The sequence below is a fragment of the Oryctolagus cuniculus genome, chromosome 6 (genome assembly GCF_964237555.1).
Source record: "Oryctolagus cuniculus chromosome 6, mOryCun1.1, whole genome shotgun sequence".
Classification (NCBI taxonomy): Eukaryota; Metazoa; Chordata; class Mammalia; order Lagomorpha; family Leporidae; genus Oryctolagus; species Oryctolagus cuniculus.
In genome coordinates, this window is record NC_091437.1 from 69,078,851 (window position 1) to 69,085,213 (window position 6,363).

The following is a 6,363-nucleotide window of genomic DNA, read 5'->3' on the forward strand; positions in this document are numbered from 1 at the left end:
TATTTATTTATATTTATTTAGTTGACAGGTAGAGTTATCGACAGTGAGAAAGACAGAGACAGAGAGAAAGGTCTTCCTTCTGTTGGTTCACTCCCCAAATGGCCCCCATGGCCTGCGCTGTGCTGATCTGAAGCCAGGAGCCAGGTGCTTCTTCCAGGTCTCCCATGCGGGTGCAGGGCCCAAGCACTTGGGCCATTCTTCACTGCCCTCCCGGGCCACAGCAGAGAGCTGGACTGGAAGAGGGCAACCGGGACTAGAACCCAGCATACATATGGGAAGCCGGCACCGCAGGCAGAGGAATAACCAAGTGAGCTAGGGTGCAGGCCCCTCCACCCTTGATTTTCTGGAGCACATCTTCTGGCAGGTTCTGAGCAATGGCATACAGAAGCGTTTTTGATGCTTGGCATCTCTAACTATGCTTTGATCTTACTGTCCTGTAATGTAGGATTGAAAACATGTATGTACTTTTAGGTTGGAAATGGTTTTTCCCAAGTTCTGAAGGCACTGATGCATTGTCTTTCAGCTCAAGGATTTTGTGAGTCAGGCTGAAGCTTCTCATTTTTGATCTTTGAAGGTTTTGGTGTTGCTAGTGGTTTTCAGCAGTTAATTGGGACGTGCTTTGGTATGTTTTTCTGCTTAGCGTTTGTCAAGTGTTTTGGATCTGTGGGGTTCTAGGTGTCGCCAGGACCACCCCCAGGTTTGCTCATCTGTAGGACACTGGAGATGTGGTGTAGAGGCATCTCAGGGCTATAGGGAAAGGAGAGGAAGCTGTGTCATCAATTCCCCATGCTCGTCTCCCAGTAGATTCACCTAACATGGACAAGCTATGGAAGTTGTGCTCTTCTTGGAGAGCTCTAGCTATTCAATGGGCAGGTTTTGACTGGGGCTCCTACTCGGTGTTCTCTCTTCCTACCCTGTCCTAGAATCCCAGGCTTCCAGAAGGCAAATCCATATCAGTATAAACTGTACATTTTCGCAGTTTCGGCATACATTGTCCAATGTCTGTTCATTTGTCTAAATAGGAACATGAGATATCTTTCCCATGATCATGGCATATATTTAGAGCACCTGTGGTTTCTGTGGTAGTGTTTTACCATGACCACTAGACCGATCTTTGGTTTTCGTGGCTCAAGTTACTCCTTTAGTACATTATTTGTATTTTAATTGTTTTCAAGATATATTTATTAAAGGCAGAGTTACAGGGAGGCTGGGAGAGTGAGAGAGCGACCTCCAATCTGCAGGTTCCCTCTGCAAATGGCTGCAATGGCTGGGAGTGAGCCGATCGAAAGCCTACAAGTGTGCAGGGGCCAAACCATTTGTGCCAAACCCTACTGCTTTCCCAGGCCATAGCAGAGTACTGGATCACAAGAGGAGCAGCCGGGCCTCGAACAGGCGGCCCCATGGGATGTCGGCACTGTAGGCATCACCTTTCCCTGCTATGCCACAGTGGCAGCCCCTGTGCTTTCATGTTTGAAAGAATTCTGACTCATTGGTTGGAAGGCAGAGACACAGAGATGTTCCAGCTGCTGGTTCGGTCCCCAAATACTTGAGTCAAGTACAGTGTCTCCAACGCAGCATGTGTCTCCAACCTGCGGGGCAGGGACCCAGGTGTTTGAAATATCACTTCCTGTCTCCCAGGCTGTATGTCTCTCCCTGGCCATTAGCAGGGAGCTGGGTAGGAAGCAGAGCAGCTGGGACTCAAACGGGCACCCATGTGGGATGCCTTTGCTGCAGGTGGATACTTCACCTGAATACATACAAATCTCTGTGTATATATATGTATACATCGATGAAATTTTTGTCAGTGTTGGCTTCCCAAGATTGTGCACTTTTATTATGTGCATTTCCCACTGAATCTCACAGGGAATTCTCTCTAGTGACTAGGGCTGAGTTGTGTTCTTGGGACATTTTGCTGGTCACTGGTGACACACATCATTTGGAAAACACTGTATAGAGGGGACCACCATCTGAGCCTAAAGGGCCCTAAGCAGCAAACTCCCAAAGCTCGTGGGAGCAAGTGTAGAAGCAGTGAGAGCGTTGTTCTCACCAGATACCGATGGATGTATGAATTGCGCTTCAGAAAAGACCCTGAGGGACTCTCTCCACGAGACAGCATGGGGCTCCATGTAGGAGCCTCAGAACTGAAAGAGCACTCATGGTGTGGCATCCTTGCATGGGGAGACACACCCCTCTCGAATCTGCATGAATGTCTTTGTCTGTGGATCTAGAGAATGGTCTCTAATTAGCAGGGCAGGGAAGGGATAAAGAGGAAGAAGGACACTCATGGTCTACCATGTATACTACTTTAATGAAAGGCCTAACCAACTGGTACTAATCATGGTGAACTATATACATAGGAAAATCTAGGAGGAATCCGTGAAATTGGTGATGATGTGACCACCCATCTGAGAGAGGGAGGCCAGTCTCCCAGGCACTGGGTTGTTGCTTGGTCGGCGGGGAACGGAGCGAGTGTCACGGTGCAGTCCCCGAGCCCACAGATGAACTCTGCAGCCCCCACTCTCTGCCTGCATGGGGGACTCAGTCATGCTGATGTTCTCCAAGGCCTGATGTTCTTGGCCTTGAGGATGAGGTGGACATTCTAGCAGAGGGGCTGGAGTAGGCAGGACAGGTTGTAGCTGCAGGACACAGAAGCAGCCATGAGTGCACTCTTGCTCATCTCAGGCTCCCTCCAGGGCCCGCCCTGCAGCCGCAGTCCTGGAGCCCCGCACTGCCCATGGGTAAGGCCCTCTGCTGACCAAGGAGCCATGGGTAGCCCTCTCCTCAGTGCACAACAGGAGAACCTTCCCCATCTGCCACCCTGGACATCCCGCAATCCCTGCCCAGCACTCACCTCTTAGTGTCACTGAGCCTCTCCATGGATTGGAACCACAGTGCAAACTCTGCGTCGCGCAGCAAAGTATATTGACTGGCTGCCACCTGGAGCCGCTGCATTTCTTGGAGAACTTTTATCTCCTGGGGCAAGAGGGGCAGAGAGGATGCTGACAGGCCTGCACTGGGACTGCTGGAGGGGCAGACTGTGGCAGGGGCAGGGGGCTGGCCTCTGGGTCTTTTAGCTAGAGAAGCCTTCCCTGGCCATCCCTTCCAGGCTCCAAGCTGTCTTCTGAGTAGCATACACACAGCCCCTCGCCCAGGAAGGAAGTTCTCCTGGATTCCAGTCCCTTAGCCACAGCCTCCCTAGGGATGCTCTCCTCCTTCTGTGTGTATCCATCCCAGTGGAGAGAGCAGACAGACACGCATGGGCTGGAGCCTGGGCTTTCTGCCCAGGGCATCTCTGACCCCTCCATCCCCTCTGTGCCTGGAAGATAGGGCAGAGCTGCTCACCTTTGTCATTTTCAGCATGTTGTTTTTTCCCTGGAAGGCAGAGTCCATCAGAACAGCCCCTGGCCTGTGACTAGCCCCTGGCCCTCCCCTCTGGGTAAGAGGAAGGAAAAGAAGGTGTCCCTGGGACAGGCTGTTAGCTCTGCAGAAGGGGACATGGTGGCTGAGGCTCAGGGAACTGCTGTCCCCACCATGTCTGATGGCAGGCAGGGAAAGTGAGGCCTGGGAATGGATGGGTGCACTGAGGCATGTGGGTGCTGCCTGACCTCACAGGGGCCCAATTTCTCTCCTTCCCTTGGGTGCCACCCAACTCAGAGGCTGAGCAGGCTCAGCCAAGACCTTGTGCAGCTTTGCAGTCAGGGACTCTGGCTATCCAGCTTCAACCGTTGGGGGACAGGGGTGGGCACCTGGTTGCAGGCTCCCGCACTCAGAGGGGATATGCAGGTGAGCCCTCCTCCCTGGGACAGCTTGTGAGGCCTCCGGAGACATGGGCAGCAAGGAGCTGGGGGCTGAGAGCTCAGCCCAGGACCCTCCCCCCAAGCCTCAGGGTCCTGGAGCCTGCCCCACCCATGGCAAGTTCACTCACATCTACGAAGTCCTTCATGGCGATGTCCAGCCTATCCAGATACATGATGAAAGTGCCAAGGAAGGGGACGGCTCCCTGTGCCGTGAGGTGGTGGTGGTGGTGAGCAGCTGTTCTCAGGTGCCACCAAGGCCCGGCCCCTGAGATGCACTCCACTCCAGCTCCTGGAGCCCTGGCCACATTCCCCATTGGGAAGCTCCCCGCCCCTAAAGTGCCTTTCCCAATTCTCCCTGCATCCAGCCAACTGCCTCTAGAATCGGACAACCCTGGGAGCCCTGATGGCATGATAACAAGTCAGCTTGTGGGGTGCCAGCCCCAGCTCAGGCCCAAGTCTGCTGGGAGCCCTTCAGCTCAGGCCCTCAGCTCTGGTCTCTCAACTGGGGTCTCTCAGCTACTGTGGTGATGGGCGTGGGCAAACAAGGGAGGCAGAAGGCCCTGCTCCCTTGACATGGGCCCCCAGTGGGAGACAGGAGCCCCTGCCCCCCCCTCCCCAGGCACACTTGCCTTCTTCTGCAGCCGCTGCCGCATCTGTGTTCTCTGGGGGTTCTGCTCCCGGGCGGGCAACCTGCAGATCGCCATCTGCCAGGGTCAGGGTCACGTTCAGGGAGATAGTCCTTTCCTGACCGGCCCACATTTGTGCAAACCACCTTGAGCCCTGCATGTCTGGCTCACTTCCATTGGTATAATGCCCACCCTGCACTCCCCTCCTCCCACAACGTGCTCTGTATGGATTCATGCAGCTCCCACTGGGAAGGTGGCTTTGGGGGATTGACCACGCCTCCCTGTGCCTGCTCCTCAGCTGGAGAGGGTGCTGGCCTCCCCTCCCACCTCAGGTCCCCCTTGCGCTAAGGATCCTTTGACTGACCTGTGCCTCAGCGTGTCCCTGAGAGGAAGCCAGGCCCAGCACCCCATACCCTGCCTCCCTGGATGCACATGAGGCTCCCTGTGCAGACTGAGAGACAGGCTCATGCTGCTTGCTTCTCTCCTCGAGAAGACAGAAGTTCTGCTCCCAGGGCAGCCAGTAAGACCCAATGCTTGGCATCCCACTCGACTGCTCAGCCCCTGGCATTCCCAAGCTGTGCAATGTGTGGGGCAGGCTTGGCAGCCCTCCCCATGGAAGGCTGCAACAGAGAACCCTGTAGCAGGCCTGGTTTCCAAAGGACCTCTAGGGCCCCAGCACAGATGGAAGGAAGCCCTTGCTGCCGCATCCACCTCACAGCCTGGGGGAAGCAGGAACAGCATGGGAGCCAGAGACCTGTGGGTGCTCACAGCCCCCTCTGAGAGCCAAGCTGCTCTTGCTGCAGCCCATTCCCATTGCCCTCTGAGCCCGACTGCATCCCACGACCTGTGAACACAGCCCTCTCTTGGCCTGTTGTCCTAGCAGGCACACCCCAGGTTTTCTTTTCAAGCACACTTTCAGTGACACCAAAAGCTCCCCTCTGCCCTGATGCCCTTACAGCCACACCCCTTCCCCTCCTGCCAAGCCCTCACCCCTGTCCCTGAGCCCCCACTTTACCTTCATGGGCACATCTCTGTTGACTTGTTTGTCCTGTGTGCAAAGACGCTGAAATTTCCTGGCACTTTTTCTGTTGTGAGGGGAAAACCAGGAGATATTTGGATGGAATGGTGAGGTGGTGGATCAAACCCCTTTGGTTTAAGAACAAAGATCAGAGGATCCACCCTGCCTGGTAGTATCTTCTGTTTTGATTGTGTGTGTGTATGTGTGTGTGTGTGTGTGTGTGTGTGTGTGTGTGTGAGTGTTTACAGAGTTGGAGTGCCCAGGCAGGTCCAGTGCTGCGTGGTGCACAGGCGCAAGTATGTAGTTTGGAAGCCACATGTGCCTGACTAATGGAAATGTCATCCTGAGGCAGAAACCCAGTCCTCATGTCCCAGGGCCGCTGAAAGATGGTGCTCCCCACCCCTGCCCCCGGCAGTCCACGCCTCTCCCTGTGTCCCAGGATACCAGCCTCTGTGAGTCTTGGAGGATTAGTGCTTAGGCCCGAGGGTAGTCCCGGGTCCACCAGGTGCTTTGAGGGATGCACACCCACCTGGAGACTTCTCCCCACGTTGTTTTCAGCTGGCGTACCGGGTGGCTGTGCAGAGCGCAGAGGATGGTGTGGACCGAGCAGTAGTTCCGGAGAGCCAGGCACTCCTAGGGCAGGGAGCGGATGAATGGCAGGTAGGTGGCTTGGAGCCCCACCTGAGCCAGGCTCAGCCAGCTGTGCTGACATCCCCCTCATGCATCAGAGAGTTGGCCAGGGAGCCAGAGCAGGTCAGTGATGGGACCCCCTTGAGCCACGCTCACATGGGCTAGATTGGTTTCAACCCATGTCAGGGGCCTAGGCGGGAAGTGAGCATGTAGTTCTGGGACAAGTGAGTGAGATCAGGCCACCTCGTGGATCCCAAGAGCCCAGGGATTGGGCAGGATCTGTGACCACAGA